Source organism: Anomalospiza imberbis, chromosome 3, assembly GCF_031753505.1.
Source record: "Anomalospiza imberbis isolate Cuckoo-Finch-1a 21T00152 chromosome 3, ASM3175350v1, whole genome shotgun sequence".
NCBI classification, from domain to species: Eukaryota; Metazoa; Chordata; class Aves; order Passeriformes; family Viduidae; genus Anomalospiza; species Anomalospiza imberbis.
The window spans coordinates 24,065,417-24,088,559 of record NC_089683.1 but is presented as its reverse complement, the minus strand read 5'-3'; the positions used below and the strand labels follow the sequence as shown (position 1 = coordinate 24,088,559).

The following is a 23,143-nucleotide window of genomic DNA, read 5'->3' as shown; positions in this document are numbered from 1 at the left end:
ATCTGACACTGCGGGGACCAGCTCAGCATATGCATGTAAATTACACAACAAAACCAGCGGTTTTAATATATGACTGAGTTAAAAATACTGTCTACTTAATTGCAGCCAGAGCTTACATTCAAAAATGCTGTCACGTTGCAAAGCCCGTTACTTCAAAACACAGGAAACATCAACGACATCTGCCCGCCACCTTTAATGTAGGCCCGCGGCTCACCTCATTATGAGAGTCTTTAATTACATGGTCCCATATTGTTTTTCCCAGGGCCCCCCGCTGCCGTGGCCCGGCTGAGAGCCCTGAGGGCCGGAGCAGCGCTCTCCGCTCTCCGCTCTCCGCTCTCCGCTCCCCGCTCCCCGCTCCCCTTCCCGCCCGGCACCTGCTGGACGCGCCGGCCGCGAGCGCCGGGCGGCACGAGCCGCTCCCGAGCCGCCCCCGCCGCCCGATTGGCTCTCTGCCGCCGTGACGTCATAGCGCCCCTCCGCCGCCGCCCGTGAGCCCCCCGCACCACTCTGACGTCACCGTCAGCCCACGGCCGGCGGGAGGGCGGGGCCCGCCGCCCCGCGCCCGCCCCTCGGCCCCGCCCCCGCGGCTCGCAGCGGGACAGACCGGCCGGTGCCGCCCGCCGCCCCCAGCGCCGCCGCCGCCGCCAGGTAGGGCCGCGTCGGCGGCCGGGAGGGAGCGCAGCGCCGGGGTTCCCCGCCCGGAGACGGGATGCGGCGCGGCCGCCCGGGCCCGGAGGGGGATGCGGAGGACGAGGGGGGCGGGGGCCAGGGCGGGCGGGGGTCGCCGCTCCGCGGGGCGCGCAACAAGTGCGGCGGCAGCGCTGGCCGTGCGCGGAGCGGAGCGGAGGCGGGGGGCTTGGTGCCCGGCGGGGCTGTGGCCGGGGACGGGGCCGGCAGTGGCGGGCAGGCCGGCCGGGGAAGGGAGGGGACGGGGCGGCGGAAGGGACGGGGCTCTCGCCGGGAGCGTCTTTTCCCCGGTGCAGTTTAGTCGAGAGCATGATGCAATCCCGCATTGCCATGGATACTGCATCCCTGGCGGCGGCGGCGGCGCTTTCCGCCGTGCGGGGCACGGGGTGGGGTGAAATAACAGGGGCAGGAAGGGAGGAGAGCCCGCACCTCAGCCCCCGTCCTCGGCCGTAGCTGCCTTCCCGGGGAGCTCGCGGAGGGCTGAGCGCTGCCACGGCTCCAGACAAACCCTGATCCGTTTTTTTCCGCCGTGGCGGGTGTGTGGGGTGTGCATCCCGCCAGCCCGGCCCCGCTGAGGCGCCGCTGCCGGCCGGGGAACAGCCCGGCGGAGAGGCACGGTGTCAGCGGAAGGGCTCGTCGGCCTCGGAAGGGAAGGCTGTTACTTCTTCTTCCCTGAGCTCTTGCCCAGCGCCCCTGACCGCCTTACTGGTTTAGAGCTGGAGCCGCTGGCACGGTAGTTCGCGGGTCCGTGTGTGGGGACAGGGCAGACGCCGCGTTAAACCAGCGCCCTGGAGATGTGCAGTGCTTCTGAAAGGGGCCCGCTCGTTTTAAAACCTCCGTGTTTAAAGAGCAAGTGCCTTAGGAAATGAGCGGAAAAGGAAGGGCAGACGACAGAAATGTGTCAGTGTGTCAGATGCCTGTGCAGGGACTGCCTTAAAAACTTTATGACTTTGCTTTTATCTCTTCATCTCCTGGAAGCCTTCGGGCACCAGCAGCATTAGAAGCCGTGCTTGGGGTTATGTGAGGTATTGTCTTGGGCAGTGTGTTTTCTCCTTCTCTGCCTGAGTTTGTTGCTTTTGTGCCCTCATTCCTTTCCCCTGATTCCCAGGGATGCAGCATCTGAGGATCCCACTCCAGAGAGCTTTCCGGTATCGATCTGTGCTGTGAGTCTGCAGACGAAAGGTCAGTTTTGCAGACCTGGGCAGGAGCAGTAGCACCTTGGCTTGCTCAGCAAGGAGGGCTCCTGGCAGACGACAAGAGGCGTTTCTCCCTCCGGCAGCTGGGTGCACTGCCCGCTCCGTGCCCCAGCCGCCGCTGAACGGCAGTGCCCCGTACGGCTCATTTGTATTCTCAGTGCTTCGGGTGTTCTCTGATGCTGTGGGATTCGGTGCCATGGCCGAGTTCTCGTGGCTGTGAGAGAAAACTCCAACAAAGAGCTCAGCCGGCTCCTAGCGATGGCGAGGGAAAACAAGGCAGGGGCATGGCTGCAGTTGGGATGCTTCCCATCAGGAAGTCTCTAAAACCGCTCTGTGCAAATGGAAACACGCCCTGCAGCTGAAACTAGAGGAGGATGAGCATGCAGGCGTCTCCCGTGGCAGCGCAGCCTTTCGCCAGAGTTTTGGGCCAGGTTGCTTCCAGGGTGAGGTTATCTCTGCCAGAACAGCTCCCTGCCAGGACCTGGCAGCCGCGGGCCTGCCGTAAACTGCCAGCTGAAATTATCGCCGGTGGCCCCGGCTGGGTGGAGGGTTTGCGGCTGTAAAGTTTTTGTAGATGTGGGCTAATGGTGCTGCTGCATCAGTATTAAGCTTCTAGCGTAGAGGAAAGGGATTTATTTGGTTTAAGTAAGAACTTGTGAATAACGCTGAGGTGTTTTGCGATGTATTTCACTCTTAAGACCTTCTCGCTCCTTTGGTGCAGTCACAGCCGGGGATTTTCCTCTGCTGCTAAAATACTCCATAGCTAGAGATAAGTCCTGGTGCCGGCTCACCGCTGCCAACAGCAGCCGAAGCTGTGTCGGGGAAAGTCAACCTGTGGCACATGTTATTGTCTGATGCTGTTTAGCAATAAAAGCTGGAGTTTTTAATAAAAGTATTAATGTATTTGTGGTGCACTAGACATAGTCTGCTTTCAGAGCAGCAAGTAGCCAACGCATGTACTCTGGCTGGAGGTAGCTGTTCTTGCACACACAGGGAAGATTTTACCTGAAATTTGTGGTACCTGGAGATAGCTGGAGATAGCTGGCTGGAGATCCCTTCCCAACTTTATGTGAACTTAGGAGCAGATGAAACGGAGGACTGTGCAGAGTTTGCTGAAGTTAAGCGCGGATTTGCCGTCAGGGATGCTGTTGCCATCTGATACTGGTCAAAAGCACAAAAAGAGATGCCAGAATTTTGCTTTACTTTACTGAATTTCGTACAGAAATTCAGCTGGAAGCTCTTCTTTGTGTTTTTTATTCATAAGTGGCTAAATGAATTTGTCATGTGTTCTAACTTAAGTCTCCTGTATTTTAGCATTCAAATGCAACCAAGGAGAGCAGCAGTGAAATGAATATGCAATGTGGCTTTGTCTTGCAAGCTGGCAAAGGTCTGCCTGATGGTCTCTGTGCCTCATGCCGCTTTTTAAAAAACAGATGCACTTTGTGAGTTAGTGCCTTTTACCTAGCAACTGCGAATCAGATGGACTATCTTTGATTAAAACTCATGCATATTTGGTACTTAAATATAGCATCATTAATAATACTTAGTTTATGTACTGTCTGACCAGTCTCTGGGTTTACTTATTGCAGTATTTTTAGTAAGTTGATGTTGGTCTTAAATTTCTCAGCATGAATTCTTCTTGTTGCATTCTTTGTCTTTAGTGCAGCCAGAATTGAAATAAAATATATTTTGAATTGTCTAATCTAATCTCTTCTTTCCCTGCTGACTTTCATTTTGTGTTGTTTATAAAAAATTATAAAAAGAATTAACTTAGAGAAGATAAGTTAACAGAACAAAAAAAATTTGAAATAGTACTGTAGGTCCATCAGGCCTCTGGACAGTTCCTTTAATTGCACTTTCTTTTGCAACTTGCTAGGAGCGTAGATTTTTGCAAATATGTTTGAAGGTTCAGATTTTTGGGAATGATGGTGTAACTGACAATATTTTAGGGTTTCAAGCTGACCTGGTGCTCAAGTCCAGCAGCCACAGACGAGAGCCCAGAGCTAAGTGATCCAGAGCTGCCCCTTTGCAAGCATGTTCCTTGTAAAGGACATTCAGTTGCTAATTGGTTAAATGCTCTCAAGTACTGAGCTGACCTCATTCTTTTACCTTCCTCATTTTTGGGGCAGTAAACATTGCAACATCAAAAGCCTCTGTTTCTGCTGAGCTCGAAAAAAGACACCCAGCCAAAGCACATGGTTAAAATACTTGTCTTCTGCCTTCTTCTGGTGGTCTCAGCAACCCTCACTCGGTGGCAGACAAAGCAAATCTCCCACTTAATGCTGTCTGTATCCCACCTGAGAAAAAATTCTGGGAGAGAAACAGCAGTTGCCTACAGTGCCCTGTTAAAAGTGTCATGCCTCTGTGTGCTGTTGTCCCCTGTGACCCTCTTGGGCCTAGTGCTAAAAGTATGTCACCAGTGAGCATTCATTCTTGCTGCTGCCTGCCCCGTAGGCAGGGCAGGGGCAGTGTGGTGGTGTGGAGCAGTGGCTGGATGAGAAGGTGGGCTCAGTGCCATGTCAGGGGTCACCCTGCTACCCACATGGTAGGGGACTTAGCCCTCTGAGCCCGGCTTCCCACCACCACGGCAGGAAGCACTCTGCCCGTGCTGTGTTGAGCTGTTCCCTGTGACAACTCATGCCAGGAAGCCTCTTTAGGACTGAGAAAGTCCTTTGGAGTGAATGGGCTCTTGGTGGTGTGTTTTCGGTTTTTTGGGTTTGTTTTGGTTTTTTTTGTTAAGAACATGGAGGTTTTATTCTCTGACTTTGAACTAGGAGAGGCAGGGGTGCTCTTTCATTGCTGAAGAGCCACAAATACCTCTGCCTATTCTTTCTTGGCATGTTGTTTTTACTCCTGCTGTCTTAAAGTGGATCACAAGCAAAATGTTGGCTCTTCACAGCTACGAAAGCTCCACTTAGATTTGGCAGTTCTTCCTTTAGGGTGATAAGGCGTGTATAGGTAATTATGCTGTTTACTATAACCTCCCCTGCATAACAACTCATTCATTTTGTCTTCTTCATGTCAATCCTCTTTTGTTACCTTCTGTCATTACCATGTCCTGAATTGGTTGTGTGGGGGTGAGATCTGGAAAACTGTTTGGACACAGGAATACTATGGGGGCTGTGGCCTCAGCTCTTGCAGTAATGCTTTTGTTTTTCTGTTTTTACCATGTGCAAAATTGCATTTTTCCAAGCTGCAGCATAAGCTTTTCAAAGCTGTTTTGCTATATAATAAACTGAAGAAATTGATGTTTTCTGCATGATAGAGCACACTTCTCCATGTGCATCCAGACACTTAAAAAAACTGATAATAATCTTTGTAATGTAGTTGCTAATTTGTTTTGTGATTCTCAAATGTGTTAAAAATGCAGATTCCTGCAGTTTGTGCATACTGCCATTGAAAATGCTTTTTCACTTAAATGGAGGAACACTCAAGGACAAATGAAAAGGATAATCAATGAATTACACAGAAGTTGGTCTGTCTAAAAACTTTTTTCCAGATCAGATTGCTTTGCTATGACCTTTCCTAAGGCTGTTTAAATTTGGTTTTGCAGCAATACGGTTAAGAGGGCATTGCTTAGGCTGACATCCCTGCAGTTCCTGAGTGCTGATTGGTAAAAGTGATTTATATTTGGGTTTCTGAGGGCACCAAGGTCTGTCCCCATCATCCAACAGAAAAGCAGTTAGATCTTTGTTTGATGAGGGTAATGCAAACAGTGACATGAATTGATTTTTTGATTGATAAATCAAATAAATGCTGCCTTCAGTCTTACTAGGGAAATAACTTGTAGAGTTGCTGTCGACTGTGTATGCATTGGATCTCCTTATATCTATTTAATGAAATCAATCTCCTGAAATTTATTGCCTTGGTTTCTCTGTTTGCATTTTGGCATTTAGAACACATTATCTTACAGGGCAAATTAGAGCAAACAAGAGCAAACTTGTCTGAAGTATGTGGTTGGTAAATGCTTTCCTGCTGTACTAGATGCATTGGAGAATTATTTAATTTTCTTGGTGAAATAGTCGACTTGCGTGAAACAGGAATAAACCTCCTTACCAGGTGTAGAGATTTTACAAAAAATGCATGCTGCTAAGTGCAATTGTCACTTCTCCATGAAGAAATGAATCATCCTACTTATGCTGAGCTCAGTGCTGTGAGTTAAACTGGCCTTGGCATCTCATTGCAACTGGGTATGTTTCATGCCCTTATTAAAACTTTATTAACTGTAGAGTTTGTGCTTCATTAATGATAGCTTTGTTAATGACCAATGGCATACTGGGCAGGTAGAAATATACAGACATTTCATGAATTTGTATATAAGCTAAAGTTGTCTGTATGTAATTGACCTCTATGCCAAAACTTTGTATCAAACATATGCCTGCCAACTGATATGCTTTGGCCAGTGACTAAATATGCTGAGTTGCCCTAGAATTTATAGGAGATAAAATTTGCTTGTGCAATACAGCAAACGTGTAATAAACCTTTTTTCCTGCATTTTCAAATAGTGCCCTGCACTTTGATCCCTACATAACCCTCCTCTTTGAGACTCTGGGTCAGTGATTTGAGCAAAGTGACTGTTCTTCTGTTATCACTTGGAAGGCTCCTCTCCCTCTTGACCTTGAGAAAACTCTTTCTCTTCTTGCCAGCTGTCTTTGCGGTGATTGGAGGGTAATTGCTTTCTTCCTATGCGCATGTTCAGGCTCTCTGCTTTGAAACATGTATTTGATTTCAAAAAGGATGTAGTCTTGATTTCAGGTAACACCCCAGCTTTTCTGTGTACCAGTGGGAGTTTTTGTTGGTGTCATCTTAAGGATGTTATCAGGGTTAGACAATAACTAACAAGTATGAATTTGCAGAATTATGTTGTTTAGTTTATTTAACCAAATACACCTCTTATTTTTAGCTAGTTAATTCATAACCAGGCAAGTTTGCCTTTTTTTTTTCTCCCTCACTTTTTGCTGTTAAAAGTTTGCTGGGAAGCATTTTGGGTTAAAGCAGTGCTTCTGCTGTGCCTGTGTTGACTAAAGAGCCCTTAGCAAGGGCTAGTTGTGTGAAAATGCCCTCTTCCCTTACATGCCATACAGTTAAGGTTTGGAGCAGACCACAGCTTTGTGGAGGAGCATCTCCTCTGCTGAGTTAAAACCAGCTCTTAGAAATTAATAAAAGAAATTTACTCTTATATTTGCCACTGCTGTATCATTGTCACCGTAGTGGTCTGAAAGTAGAGGTCCAGTCCTTGAGCTGATCCTGTGTTCTCAGGTTTGGATTCACTTGAGACAGTGAAGATTTGGGAAACTATAGGCCTTTATACCTTAATCTATGTAGGTTTCCCCATAGATACACTATTTCTATACACATAATTGAATCAGAAAGCTTCACTTAACCTTTTCCTGAAGGAATATTTCCTGCTCTCGTGTTACTTTTAAAAATACTAGTGTTTCAAATCATCTCCTTGCCAAACAGTAGGGAGAACCTTTGACTTAAATAACAATAATTAAACCTTTAACTGGTTAGGAGGATGACATTCTTTAATGTTTAACATTGTCCTGCCCTTTAGAAAAAGAAACTTGAGAAACCTTTTTGCATGTTGGAAGTTCAAATGTCATGTTACTTCGGGTGCGTGGCCTGTGTGCCTGCCACAAACCATCTGTGGGGTCAGTTCATTCACATGGCTGCTTGCATGCTTGTGAGGAAGAGCCACTGTTGGGAAAGGCACACAGATCTGGATTTGGCTTTGAAGGACACAGTGAAAGTTGTGCTTGCATTTTGTGTATGTGCTTCTGTGGATTGCAGGGCAGCAGATGCTTATGGTGAATATCCGAGTGTGGTTTGGTGGTTCATTTCTGTTTTGCAGTACTGATGTGGAGAGTTTGCTCTTAGCTGATCACAGACCCTGTGAACTGGTGCAAACTCATCTGGTTGTTCTAAATTAGGGTCATGCATTTATTCCTTGCAACTTACATTTATCCCTTGATTCACTTGGTGTACAGTGGCATTTTGGCATGTTGTTAAGGTTTGCATTAATCTTGTGAGCATGACTTTGTGCATGCATAAAGTCTCATTAATGGGGAAAATACCTGTGTTTGTACAGCATGGTGCAGAAAGTTCTTTTTTTATCAACATATGTGATACAGTGACAGAAAGTAAGCTGCTAGTCCAGTAGACCTGGTTACTTATGGATTTTTTCCTCTGGGTCTGTAACACGCCTAAGCAGAAAAGCCTCTTTCAAAATAATTGAGCAGGTTTTTTAATATTTTTTTTGAATTCTGACTTGTTTGCCACCCAGAAGGCTCAGCTTAGACCGTGGTTGCCTCTGCAGCCTCTTGTTTGCTCTGGCTGTAGGAGGGGTGGGTGGGTTTGCCCAGCCACTAGACTCAGCCATGGGCTGGGAGGTTTTATGTGAGTGTCTCCATCACCATCTGCAAGAGCTTAAAACACAGTGTAAGGACTAGAAGAGACCACAAGTATGAGGGAGCACCAGCAATACAGGGTGGCAGATCCTTACAGAGATTGAGAGAGATGGCACTGAGCAAGTCAGTAAGGAGTACTGCATTTGTTTGTTCAGTTAAAAATGAGGAGTAAAATAATAGTAATACAGGTAATCACAGAAAGGCCACTGTGTTTCAGTGTAGATCATTGCCCTGCTAATGCATGAATTTTGCTGCTCCCTCTATTTTCTTATAGGTAAAAATTGTGCATGACTGTAAGTCATTTTTAGAATTGACAGTGTCAGACCACTTGTCATGTGAGTTTAAATAGTAAGAGCTCTGTGTCCTAGTTTCATCTGGAATAATTTTCTTCTTAGTAGCTGGTACAGTGCTGTGTTTTGGGTTTAGTATGAGAATAATGCTGATAACACACTGATGTTTCAATTGTTGCTGAGCGGGGTGTACTCTAAATCAAGGACTTATCATGATGTGTTCCATGCTGCCAGTGGGCAGGTGCATAAGAAACTGGGAGGAAGCACAATTAGGACAGCTGACCCAAACTGGCCAAAGGCTTATTCCATACTGCAGAACGTCATGGTCAGTGTGCAAACTGAGGGGAGTTGTCTGGGAAGTTCCAATTGCTGTTCAGGGAAGGGCTGGGCATCGGTCAATGAGTCGTGAGCAGCTGTAATGTGCATCAATTGTCTTTCTTGGGTTTTATTCCTCCCTCTCTATCTCCTTTTTCATTATTATTATTGTTGTTATTACTGTAATTGTTAATTCTACTTCATTTATTAAACTGTTCCTAACACACGGGCTTTACCTTTTTCTGATTCTCTGCCCTATTCCCTTGGGTCTGCAGAGGGATGAGCGAGCAGCTGTGGAGTCTTATTTACAAGGTAGGGTCCAACCATGACACTCTGTCCTCTGTTTTTGCAGCCTTCATTAGATTCCCAGGTAATTTTTTCTAGAGACCATACCCAATTCTCCACTTTTACTTGACAGGTTCCCAGAACCTCTGACTTCTTTATTCTTTTTTTAGCCCTTTCAAAACTGTCATCATCTCCCTTTGAAGCACACAAAAGCAGGCTGCAAGTCTGGTCATGCCTTGCAGAATAAAAATAATATCCTTTAGTACTTCTTCGTATTGATTTCTTGTTCTATCACCACTGCTAAGTGGTTGCATTATGGTGCAGGAAGGGATGCTAATGTTGTTTTCAAATGCTTCTCTTTTTTTTTAAAGTCTGTCTTAATTGGTTCATACTTTCTAAATTCAGTGCTGGACTTGTTTAGATCAGAGACTCAAATCTAAACTCTAGTTGAACAATTGCAGAGCTATGATGAATTTCCAGGCGTGCAGACTGAATGCTTCTTGGTTTCACCAAACACATCAGGCTCAAATGATGCATCAGCTCAGGTATTGGTTACATATAGCACAGTGCAGTTTTCTGAGCATCTGTAGGATTAACTTTGTGTCTTAAAATATACATTTAGGAAGCTGTTAAAGTAAAGTTTTGCATCCTGAAGGATGAGAAACAGAGGTGTTTCTCTGTGAGAGCACAGCAATGTTGCCAGATTTTAACTACACTTTACAGTGTATGAAAAACAATCCTCTTGGAGTGTTTTGTTTACATCCTTTAGTGTTGTGTTGCCTTCAAAGGAGAGATGCATGGCCTTGGAAGGAGATGACCATCTTTGAACCTGCAGTGACTGAGTGGCCAACTGCACGTGTGAAGAAGCCTAGCAGAGAAGTTACGTGGTTTGCCACCCCTCTCCTTACTTAATTTTTTGTTACTGCACCTTTTTGCATTTTAATATGTCTGTATCTATTTCTCAGTCTTTGCTTTTTAAACTCTTACTCACCCAGCACCCTGAAGGGTTGTTTTGCAGAATGGAGGAGCAAGGCTGGGTTTTGCACTGAACCAATGAATAAGCTCTAATCAGCCATTGGTGGTTCTGGCACATCCTCACTTTACAGCATCATTGCTCTTCTAAGATTCTTACCAAATTCCCACCTAAGCTGTCAGTCATTAGCATGAGAGTAGAATATTAACAAAGGTTTTTTGGCAGTTTTTAATTTTTGTTTTTTCCCCTACTTTTATTCCTCCACCACATACCAGTTCCAGTGTGGGGATATGTACTTGAGCATTTAACTCCCTGGTCAAGAATAACAGGTCTGTTTAATTGAAGGGTCCTTTTGCTGTTGTTTGGTTTAGAGATGACACATCTGTGTGGAGGGCTTATATTACACAGAGATAAAAACATGGTGGAAAAATAACCTGCAGCTATAGGCATTTTGATACTTGAAAAATTGCTTAATGAAAGGGGGTTTTTCTCAAAAACATGTTTTGCTTTTAGCATACAGTAAAAATAGAGATGTGGTTGTGGTGAGATTCCAGAGGGGAAGACTTTCAGGGAGCTGCTGACATGAGTAAGCAATTTAATTGCCTGAAGTAGTATTCTGTATCGTACACAGTCTGTACAAAACATGTATGAAATCGGTACGCTCAGAATGTACAGGGTTTACTTGCTGAGCAACTTTTTATATGTTGACATTTTTATAATCAATGCGCAGTCTTAATATAGAGGCTGAAGAGCACCTCTTTTGCCCAGAGTTGAAAGAGTTGCTTTACAAGTGTTGCTGATGAAACATTGCTTGATTCTGTCCTTTTACTCCTGGCAGAACATGAGCACTTATAAAATACGCTGTAAGTTAGGTTTTCACTTTGCTGCAGTCAGCATTGTTTCCTAGGTGTAAATCACAAATGGCACAGCAATATGTTTTTCTCATCTAACAAATTTAATAATAAGCTTTGGGCATCAAGTAAAAAATACTTGGTTATCAGAACGTCAAGCTTCCCACTGAAATTTAGTCTTGGGCTACTGTGTTCAAGATGTGTCTCAGATCACTAGCAAGGTTGTTGTTGTTACTTACAGCATAACATGTTTATTACAGTATAACATATAAGGCTGAGAAATAAAGGAGATTCTTCCCCTCTGTCCTCAATCCCCTCAGGCTAGGGTGTAGTAAGAGGTTTTGGTCATATTCACCGTCTGCTTAGCTTTTTATTTCAGTCTTTTTCTGTGTATTTATTTTCATTAGCACCATTTCTGTTGAAATATTTTAGCTGTGTTTAGATTGAATAAAACATTAAAGTTGCCTTTTCTTGGAAGAAATGTTTTGTTGGTTCTTCATCCCTTTGGTCCCTTGATGGTTACCTTTTTCCCTCTTCCCCTACCTAACCTGCCTTGAGACCATCCTTAGTCCTGCAGTTTTCAGGACAGAAACAGGCTAATATATCCTAAAATCTTGCTCTTTCATAGTTTGAACATATCAAGGTTGGGTTTTTTGTTGTTATTTGCTTCTTACAGTGCAATAATCTGTCAGTTCATGCTGCTACAATTATAATTAAGAAATCTTCTAAGCTGGCTCTGCCTGACATATCCTGTGTGACCTTTTGTTACTTCGTGCTTTCTTTTTTCTGCAAATTTTGTACTTTTCACTAGAACCATTCTTATATGTAAAATTATGATTGTGCAGTGCATTTTATTTTGGCCTTCTCTTAATAGCATTTTAGCATTCTGCATTAGACATTCTACATCTTCCATTTTGTCTGTTTTATTTGCCTTTCTTTTTTCTGCGGTTCCTTGCTGGGTGCAGTGTGATGGCTTTGCTCATCTTCAGCCATGTAAGACCCCTCTGCATCATCCACATGTCCACATCATGCTGCTGCTTCTCCTGCAGTAAAGCAGCAGTGGGATGGACCTGGCTGAAAGCTGATCTTCTTGCTTGGTTGGTGTCTTTGGGGCTACATCAGTTTTTCCAGGTTCCTTCCATCAAGGCATGGTGGAGAGTAGGGAAGGTATGAAAGCAGCCTTGCTGCAGTGTCAGATCTGTTCTTGGCTGTTCCTTGTTACTGCACACGCCCTGGGTATGGCGGTATAGATGGGTGATATGGTTATGGTTATAGAGTGGACCAGGCTGAATGGAGAAGCTAGAGCAAGGATCAGGTGATGTGATGACTGAGCCTGAGGGTTGCTGAAGGGCATGAGCTGGCATCACAAGTGGGTGGATGGAGATGCTTATCTTTAGGAGAGTAAGTTGCTGAAGATGTTGTTTAAGAGGCTTTGCACAGACAGAGAGGCAGAGGAGGCATGTCTGGTGCCCCCTTTTCCAGGGGACTGCTGCCCTGCAGAGAATGGGATAGCTGCAGGGTTGGGAAGGAAATCTGTCGCCTGCTGTATGGGTGGATATTGCTTTGTCCCTGTATTTAAAGCAGATATATAACATCAGGTTACAGTGCTGACTCCACTGTTGCTGCAGCGCTTGTGAAAGTAGGAAGCAAATAGCAAAACCTTTTGCATCTTGGTGCTGGAGCTGGGGGCTCAGCTTAGCTGTGTTCTTCCTTGGATTTTAATGGCAGCAGGGTTCTCACTGCATCAAGAATTTGATACCTCTTACTGAAAGAAAAGAGTGACTTAACTTTGGAGGAAAGGTACTTATTTTCCTGGAATTCACTGCCTGACTTCTGCAGGTAACTGAAGCTTTTGTATTATGAGCTTGCAGAAAACATCTTGAAAGTTGCCAGATAAGTGGAATTTGTTTCCTCCAGTAGTCTATTTAAAGTTCATAGAAAGAGCAAGTGATAAGATCACACGCAGCTGTACCATTACAGAATTTCCTTTTAATTGCCTGAATGGTCTTTCTACTCTTAAAACAAATAATAAGAAACCGCAGTACTTGCCTCCTGGAGCAGGGTTTTTTGATGAAGTAACATTTCAGAAAGTGCTGCCAAAATCAAACAAAGGAAATGTGCAGGTACCAATGCTTTATTTTCTAACTACTCCAGGAGTCAGTCCTCTTTCACGAGCCTTTGTTACAGCAATGATTTGGTACCCCAAAAATTCTCAGCAGAAGTTGGTTTGACATAGGTCTGGTGCAGGCAAGGATGTTCATCTCCTCAGGACTCACCAGGCTTTTTAGTCCTGAGCTTCTGTAACAGAAATTCCATCAGCTGGCTGCATGGTTTTGGCAACAATGGCAATTTACAGACATGCCAAGTGTTGTACAAGGAGGGAAGGGTGTGGGGGAATGATCTGACAAATGCATCTGTAAGAAATCTCCTGTCTTTTTGTTTTCTGTCCCTATGCCAGGACGCATCATCTTCACTTTCAGTACTCCTTCTGCATCCTGGGCAGGAACAAGGTCGAAAACTTGTTTTCTATAGTGTTAGCACCTTTATCCTTTAGAAAGGCAGTTTGATCTTACAGGTAGTTGATTTTCTGAATAATGAGCCTTTTTTTTTTAATTTTTTTTTTGCTGTTTTGAAGGCAGAGGGTTTAACAGGGTACATAATGGTTAGGATTCTGTTCTGAGCAGTACAATGCCATGGCATAACACTTGTATCTAAAGTAATTTTTTTTTTCTTCTTTTACTTCTCAGAATGGTGGGAAAAGGAGGATTTTTTGGTACCTTCTTCTATTTAAAGCCATCTGTCATTCATACTTGCCTGACCTCTGTTAGTACTGTTTACTTATGTATGATGGTAGAGTCTGGCATGATGTTTAGCATGTTAAAATGAAGGCACCAAGCATTGGTACCTGCAGCCACACAGGGTCTCACAGGTATACAGCCAGAACATAGGAAAGTTTTAAGATTGACTTCTCATAGCATGGCTGACTATATAAAGAGATGGGGTGCATTTATAATGCCAGTATGAATCCTTTTTTATTTTAGGTAAAAGTACAGAAATTCACTTGTATTGAGGAATGTAACTGCTTTAGTGTATTACATGTAGTTTTGTGTGCTAAGGCTCACCAGAGAATTTCACTTCTCCAACAGCACTCCAAATACAGCCCCACAAGCATTGGAAATAGAGTAAGTGCACAAATAAGTATTTAACATACTGTAGCTTGCCTAAGGGTGACTTGTTTGTGTGCTTTTTCAGTGTGATCTGGTTTCCAAAACACAAGTGGTCCTCTGAAAGGTGTCACGTTACCCACCTGAACACAGGGGTTGTAGTTTCACATCTTAGCAGGGCATCTTAATTCGGGTTTTATGTGCACTCTTGTCCCTGTACAAGTCAGATTTGCATGGTGTAGCATTACCTTTGTGACAGTCATGCTCATCTTTCATGGTCTTCTAATTCCTCCACTTTTTATTGGATTGCTGTATCTAGTCAGCATGTGAACCTGAGATAACCTTTTTATAGCTGAGCCTTGTTTACAGGATAACTGCATACAGCCATTTTTTGCTTTGTACAGTGTTTTACATGTGCAGGAGAATTTTAAGTTCTTTTATAAATTAGATGGCAAACTTTCTTGTGTCCAGCTACTAAATGCAAAGGAGGTAACAAAAAATTATATATCTCCATGCGTTGAGTTTTATTCTTGAGATGTCCCCTGGGTTCAGAGCTCAGTGCAGGATTTTGGCAGGAGGAGTGGGCAGGTGGATGACAAATGTTCTCGGTGTTCAGATTTGGTGGTGCAGCTGTGGGTGTTGGAGGAAATGAGAGACATGTGGAGGGAAAGTCCCACTTGTCACTGTTTTTTTTCCTGCTTCTTTTTAAATGTTATTATGCAATTATGAGGCATGGGCATTTAAAGAAAAGGTAAGTTGAAGCTTACTGTCTTGAGTACACAGTGCTCTTGAATGTAATGGTCATTCAAGGCTGGGCTTCTCCATCCTTGGTCCCAATGACTCTTGTGTCATTGGTTCTGTTGTTTGAAAATGCAACCTTTTGACCAAAAAGGCTCATTAAAATAGGCTTTGGGGACTGTAACTTTTTCTCCTGTGGAAGTATAAAGTTGGTTTGAGTGAAGTATACAGAAATTACAGGAATCCCATTATTAAAGGAGAGAAAAAAAATTCAGACTTTCTTGCAGGTGGCTTTTGAATAAAAGATAGGAGACCAGAAATGAAAGGTAAAATCCTTATGGCCCTCTGGACTTAGCTTTTTTCCCTTCATCTTCTCAACTGTCTTTAGCTTCCCAGGCCTCCTGAGGCTAATTTTCATTTGTGAACTTCAGCTAAGACTGTTATCACAGAATAAGCTGAGGTGAAATGGACCCACAAGGATCATCAGGTCCAACTCTTGGACCCTGCACAGGACCATCCCCAAGAGTCATACCATGTGCCCAAGAGTATTGTCCAAACACTTCTTGAACTCTTGTCAAGCTTGGTGCTGTGACCACTGCCCTGGGGAGCTGTTCCAGTGCCCAGCCACCCTCTGGGTGAAGAACCTTTTTCTAATATCCCACCTACACCTCTCTTGGCACAACTTCAGGCCATTCCCTTGGGTCCTGTCACTGATCACCACAGAGAAGAGATCAGCTTCTGATCTGCCTGCTGCTCCTCCTCCCCTTACAAGAAGCTGTAACTGCAGTGAGGTCTCCCCTCAGTTTCCTCCAAGCTATACAGACCAAGTGACCTCAGCTGCTTTTCATACAGCTTCCCCTCAAGGCCCTTCACCATCTTTGTTGCCCTCCTTTGGATGCTCTCTAATAGCTAAAATATCTTTTTTATAGAGTGGCACCCATAACTGCCCCCAGCACTCAAGGAGAGGCCATCCCAGTGCAGAGCAGAGTGGGACAATCCCCTCCCTTGCCCGCTGGCCATGCTGGGCCTGATGCCTCCCAGGACAGGGTTGTCCCTCCTGGCTGCCAGGGCACTGCTGACTGAGACTCAACTTGTCATCAACCAGGACCCCCAGGTCCCCTTGTTTTCCCAATTACAATACCAGCAGAGCTTTTGTAAAAAGATGGAGCTTAAGTTTCAAAAAGTAGCTGTTAATAAACACTGCCCATAGTGCTTTGGGAGGGGGGCTTTGGAGCAAAGCTGTCTAGCAAACACTGTACTTTGGCTTTCCTTACAAAAAGTCAACTTGTTGCTCTTATGCCATGTACATATTCCCCCTCTTTCATCTAACCTAGTTTGTTACAGATACTCTCTTCTGTTTCAATTAAAAAAAAAAAAAAAGGAAGCAGTTCTGAAACCCTAGGCAGAAGTTCTCTGCAGTGTCATTGCTGTATATTGCAATTACAGCAGTTGAAATAAACCTGTATGCTTTACCTTTTCTTCCTCCCCGTTTTATTTCTGTAAATACTCCTTCAGTCTCTTCTGTATTGCTCTCGCAGCACTGGGCTGTAAGCTGGCAGCAGTGAGGAGGTTTCCAGTATCTCAGTGCTGTTGTATGGGCACAGTGTTCAGGCACAGGATATAGCCCCTTGAGCACTTCATTCCAGGAAAATGCATGCTTTTGTGAAAACCATAGTGCTGAGTGATACCAGATCTGCTGCTGCTCAGGGGGGCTCTGCAGCATGAAATGTCCTTGTTTGTAGATGGATGCTGGATACATCCTTCTGGCATGTAGAGGCAGTCATGAACCATTTTCCTCTGATTCTTAATTCTGTGAGTATGTTTGTGTGCTTGCTTCTAACTTGCTCTTCTTGCTTGGCCATCACCCTTGGAGTTTTCCCTCTGTCTGAAGTCATCCCTTGCCATATCAAGAGCTGTTGAGTGCAAGGGGATGAATTTTGTGTGAGTGTTCTAATCCTAGGACAGTCAAATCCTAATTGGAGATATTTGAGATCTGCTGAAGGTGTAAATAAAATTGCAGGAACTTATCTATAATTTCTTTTAACTTACCTATCTGAAGATCATTAGATTCTGATTTCATGAGGTATTGTGTACTGAGTGCAATTTGTTATTCTGTTTTGCAGTATCCTTTCTTGTATGTATTTCTGTTCTGTAAAATACTTTCTTACCACATTTCTGTTTATGTAATAAGCTAACCATTACTGAAGGATTTGAGAGAAAGGAATGACAGAAGTCATGTCATGAATTTAGATATATATATATATATATGTAATATATATATATATATATGTAATATATATATGTAATTTCACAACATCACTTCTCCTATATATTACCCCCTATATACACCCCTGCCCAAAGTCTTTCTTTAAACCATGCATTTTCAAATGGTTTGAAATCCCTGAAGATTAAACCTACATTAACTCACTGAGGTTAAACTATTTGAAACTGATTTCTCTCCTTTGTCCCACATTTGTTATACTACTCTGAATTCTGTACAAATTAATTATTTCTAAACTTCCTTATGTTGGTGCTCCTTGTAAATGTGGAAGCTCAGCACTGTGGGTCCTGATGTGTCAACAGCAGGCTGGAGGGTTTGCTGCTGATACCAGGGGACCAAAAATCTGAATCACATTGCTAAAGATAGAGATTCAAAATAAAGTTTAAAAATATCTTCTTGTATTTTAACAAAACTAAAGTGCAAAATCCACAACACTCATGCTTCACCTGGTTTCCCAGAAAATAAATATACCTACACTTTCAGATCAATGTGGACTATAGTTTATTCTCAAGTCCTTTTTATTGCTAGCATTAAGCATGGTTGGGCCCTACGAGGGTGTTCAGAAAGGGAAGAAAAGGGTAATCTGGAGTTGGCAGGAAGTTGAAAGGCAAAGGGAACGCATTCAAGGGGCAGTTAAGGCTTGGGGAATTGAAAGGAGAAACTGGGCAGCTTTGGCAAATGGACAGAAAACGGTTGACAGCTTTCATTATCAGTGCTGTGTTCCAGTTCTCAAGCAGCTGAACGTTTTCAATTCCAGTACATCTACAAAAGCAAACAGCAGTGTGATATTTGAGTTTTTGGAGGAGGGCAAATTTGTACTTTTGGAGGAAAAAGAGGAGTCACCTCTGCAATGGCAGGGACTGGGAAACATTACTTTAAAGAGAAAACACAAATCAAGATTTCCAAAAGCAAAAGCCTAAATTTAGGCTTGGAATCCTAATTTAAGAACAGAGAAAGTGGCTGTTTTCCAAAAAGGCTGAGCAGCCAGGCTTGACAGCACATTTCTCTCAGAAGCCAGAACAATTATTTAGATGCCTATTTTGGGGGTTTTATTAGAACGCAAGTTCAGACACTTAGCTGTGAAAACTGGGATCTGTTTCAGGGAGTTCTTGAGCAGTTGGGTGAGAGCTGGAAGATCCTTCTGAAAGGAAGCAAACTCACAGTGCTGTGAGCTTTCAGCTTAAAATGGTTTTTTTTGCTGCTGTTTGGTTTGCTTAAAAAGGGTGCCATGATACAGAAAGCAAACCTTTATATTTTTGTGCATCATCTTTACACCTGGAAAGTTACTTCAAGAAGAAACTCAAGAAACACCATCAAAATGTGATAAAGAATTCTTAAATTACTTCATAGCATAAACCCTCTAGAATGCATTTTTGTGGAAAGCAGAGGAGATAATGTCCTTTGAAGGGCAGAAGCTGGTTGAAATCCTCCAGTATGTAGTAGCCATTTCCTCAGAGAGTAGTTTACGTGCATTAGAAGAGCAGGCTGTCAATGCTGGTAGCCTGTATGAAACACTTTCTGTAAATAATTTTTAAAAACATATTCTACAAGAAAAGCATGTTTCTGTGTAGGCTTTAAACTGTATTTTTGATTGTTACACCAAGAAGCACCAGGGCTATCAATGCCTTGACTGAGCAGTAGGGCAGAGCTTCACATCATCTGCCCAAATATTTGGGTGGCTGCTGGAGCAGCAGGTGGTTGTCTCAGCTCATAGTGCCAGAAATGAACCCAGGATGCCAAAAGATCCAAAAAAACCTGTCTGTCAAATTCCAGAGGATTATTGAAAATATAGTATTATAATGATGTTGCTTAATCTTGTTGGGGCAAGGTGCAAGTTTACCTGTTGTTATGTTTGTGTTGCAGAATTAAAATCCAGTAATTTTGTTTATTTAAAGCATCAGATAGGGTTTTTTTCTGGATTAGATATTTGGACTTGAAGAAGTGAAATGTCTTCCAGATTGTAAGCCTGATTGCTTCCAGACTCTGATACAATTTGCCCTGGTCAAGTGCCTTACTGTACTGGTAAATTTTAGTGGCAGGAGGATTTTTTTTTCCATTGTAGAAAGGCAGGTTAGGAAAAAATAACTGGTGTATATAGAGGTACATGTTTTACAAAGCATTGTGGGACCTAATAGGGTCTTTTTTCCCTGACTGTAGGTACTGAATAAAGCTATGGATGTAATCAGTCTTTTCCTACAAGGCTTTTGACACAGTGCCCCACAACATCCTTCTCTCTAAATTGGAGACATATGGATTTGATGAGTGGATTGTTCATTGGAAAAGGAATTGGTTGGATGACCACGTCCAGAGGGTACTGGTCAGCAACTCAGAGTCCTGAAGGGCAAAGTGGTGTCCCTCAGGGGTCTGTAGAGGGACCAGTATTGTTTAGTGTCTCCATCAGTGACATGGACCGTGGGATTGAGTGCACCCTCAACAAGCTTGGCAACAGCCAAGCTGAGTTATGTGGTTGACATGCCTGGGGTGCCATCCAAAGGGACCTGGACAGGCTCAAGAAGTGAGTCTTGGGAAACACATGAGGTTCAGTAAGGCCAAGTGTGAGGTCCTGTATCTGGGCTGGGCAAGTCCACAACCATCAGTATGGTTTGGGGGATGAAGGGATTGAGAGCAGCCCTGCTGAGAAGCTCCTGGGGGTACTGATAGAGGAGAGTTGGCAACATGTGCTTGCAACCCAGAAGGCCAGTTGTGTCCTGGGCTGCATCAAAAGCAGCATGGCCAGTAGGATGAGGAAGGGAATTCTGCCCCTCTGCTTTGGTGAGACCCCACGTGGAGTGCTGCATCCAGCTCTGGGGTCCTGAGCACAGCAAAGACATGGACATATTAAAGTAGATCCAGAGGAGGTTAGAGAGCTGGAGCATCTCTCCCTATGGAGACAGGCTGAGCAAGTTGGAGCTGCTCAGCCTGGTAAAGAGAAGGCTCCAGGGAGATATTATTGTGCCCTTCCAGTACCTAAAAGGGGCCTACAAGGAAAATGGGTACAAACTTTTTAATAGGGACTGTAGTGTTAGGACAAGGGGCAATGGTTTTGAATTAAAAGAAGGCAGATTTAGACTAGATGTAAGGAAGAAGTTTTTTCAGTGAGGGCATTGAAACACTGGAACAGGTTGGTCATAGAAGTGGTAGATGCCCCATGCACAAAACACTTTCAAGACTGGATGAGGCTCTGAGCACCTTGAGTGCAAGATGGTGGGGTAGTTGGGCTAGATATGCTTCAGAGGTCTCTTCCAAACCAAACCATTCCATGATTCTGTGAATAGTGTGCCTTGTTGTGGGATGACTTGTAGGTAAAGGAGCATTGCTGCTGATCTGCTCATGTATGCGGTCAGCTGCAGAATTTGCTTACCTTACTTTCAGTATTAGGAAATTGGCCAATCACAGTGTTTCAAATGGCCACTGGTTTAATTTTTCTGGGAGTCGATGTTTCTCTGAATTGGGAAACTATTCTAATTTAAAAAGAACCCTTGTCGTTGCTGCTGTTGAAGCAGTGTTTAATGTTGTGTGGCTGTTGGCAGGAGACTTGATGCATTTTCACATGACCCCCTCTGGAACAAAAGCAGATTGTTTCCTTCTGTTTTTCTCTTACACAAATGAGTTCCTTTTGAAACAATTTCTTTTTCTGCAAATTCTGGAAATTGACACCAGGAGTAGTTTTTCCTTTACTGTGTCTTTTACAATCTGCTGTCAGATAATGCTGGCACAAAAAGCTGCTTTGGGGTTCCAGCCCAAAAAAGCTGAGACCTCTGCAGAGAGCCTCCTCCTTTTGGGGAATGAGCTTTTCTTCCCATTTTATGGAGGACTTCAATGTGGACTTTAATTTCTTGCTGTCTTTACTATAGCTAGGCAGAGTTTGTTTCTGGTTTCTAACTTGTTTCATTTACATATATGCATTTTTAGTGCCCAGTAAATGTAGCAATATATGTAGCAAGTCACTTCTGACTTGAGCTTTTTTGTATATTTTAGTATAACAAACCTTTGGTTTTGTACCAGCCTCTGCCATCTGAAGCCTTTGTCTGTGAGAAGCAAGGTTGAAGCCAGATGCAGATTATTGGCTGATGCAGTGCTGCATAACTAGACCAATTAGTACTGGATCAAAAGAGCAACAAATTGTTTAAGTGGGGATCTCAAACAACAAAATGAATCATCCAGCAGGGAGTGGGTTTCGTGGCAATATTTAATAGCTGACAAATGAAAAAAAAGATGAGTGACAAAAAATGGTGCTTTCCCTAAATATCTTTTTTTCTCCTTGTAATTATATACTCATTTCTCACAGCCTTCCTGATGTTCCTGCTTCTGGTGACACAAGTTATATTTCCTTATTCCTAGAACACCAGTGTGCCAGTGCTGTGGCCATTCACACAAGTGCTCATAGTACCATAGTTGGAGAGGTGACATAATCCCAAAAATGCACTTTATTCTGAAGTGTTTGGTTTCTTGGGCTGGGCTTCTTAAGTCAGAAATTAAAACCAGTATGTATTAGGGCTGCAAAATACTTCTAACACTTCAGGTCATTTCAGTCAAGCCCTTTTGTTTGTGCCAGGTGACCAGATTCCAGTGATGTTTCTGTGGCTTTCTGTAGTCCCAAGCACTATGACACAGAAGGGAAAGTTACTTCTGTGCGTCCCGAGAGCCCCGCAGGGAACAGTGGATGGTGGCGCAGGCAGAAGCGCTCAGGGAGCCTACTGGGCTCCTGCCTGGGGCCCTGCAGTGGAAGGGAAAACCACAGAGTGGAAATGCATGACCTACGCCCCTTGTATTTGCTGGGTCCCATAGGAAGTCTAAGCCCCTGCAGGCCTTCCAGCACTGGCTCCCAGTCCCACTTGGGACTGGGGAGAAAGCATCATTTGGACCCTGCTTGGCATTTCTTGTGGAACCTGGATGAAATTGAGGTTTCAGTCCCAGCTGACTAAAACCAGAGGATATATGATTAATTTAACTTGCATAAATCACAAATCCCCTAGAGATGGGATTTTCACAGGTGGAAGGGAGATATTTCTTTAGGTAGAACTAGAAAAAAAAAGATACTAACTTTTTTTTTCTTAGCCAGTATATATAAGCTTGCATAATTGTTTTGGTTAGTGCTGTGGGTATACTGACAGCTTGTGTTACATATGTTATTTTCTCATAGCTAAAAATTGTTCTTAATATTGGTACTAGAAAAGGAGAAACACCACAAAGTGAAAACCATTCTATTAGAAATGGATAAAATTTTATTAGTGAAAGTACAGTACAGTTCTGGATAGAAAAGAGGAAATTGGAAGAGTTGGGGGTTTTTGCTTTAGTTTGGTTTTTTGGTTTATTTGGTTTGGTTTGTTTTTTCTTAATCAAGAAGAAAATTACTTCCTCTTCTCTTGAAAACAGCTTTGTGCACAGTTGTCCCTGCTTGTGGACAGTTGCTGCTTTCCTGCTTTAACTGTAGTGAGGTACCACAATGTGAGTGCCTCTGTACAGACCAGGTGCTGCCAATAAATAGTGGCCATGTGAGGACCTGACAGATGACATTTGAATCGCTTTAGTGATGCTGGATAAATTTTATCTGGTAATGTCTAACCAGTAAGCAGTTTCTGGAACTGGAGATGCTGTGTTTTCTCCCTGGACTCAGCAGCCCTCTCTGTCACTCAGTGACTGTTGATGTCTTGGTTTTATGGGCTGTTAATCAGAGCTGTAATCAGTCATCTATCTGCAGGTGATAGCAGAGCCACTGTTTACTTTTTCCTCCTTCCCTCCTCTTCCCTAGCTAGCCTTGCTAGTTATTTGAGACTCTTTGTTAAAATAGCTTCATAGTCTTTATCTGAAAATTTAAATGTTGCTGGCTTTCTCAAAGTCCAGTTCTCCTCCTCACTGAGGGATCTTTCAAGATACCAGCTTTTATTTGTGTGTACAAAATACAGAACTAGAAGGAACTTTAGGTTAATCTGAACTCATTATTTTAAGCTTC

General features: G+C 43.7%; 1 protein-coding gene across 4 annotated transcripts in view; it reads left to right on the top strand.

Annotated features, from left to right (window-relative positions):
* The first annotated feature begins 561 nt into the window (after window positions 1-561).
* The window catches only part of ELOVL5 (ELOVL fatty acid elongase 5), a 39,655-nt gene continuing 17,073 nt past the window's right edge, over window positions 562-23,143 (top strand). Inside the window, exon 1 of one of the 4 annotated variants that reach the window (XM_068183649.1) lies at window positions 562-648. The gene's annotated coding sequence lies outside the window, so the exon portion shown is untranslated. Of the gene's footprint in view, window positions 649-6,486; window positions 6,552-22,966; window positions 23,115-23,143 lie in introns of those variants that run through there. The other 3 variants (XM_068183651.1, XM_068183652.1, XM_068183653.1) reach the window with 3 other exon arrangements.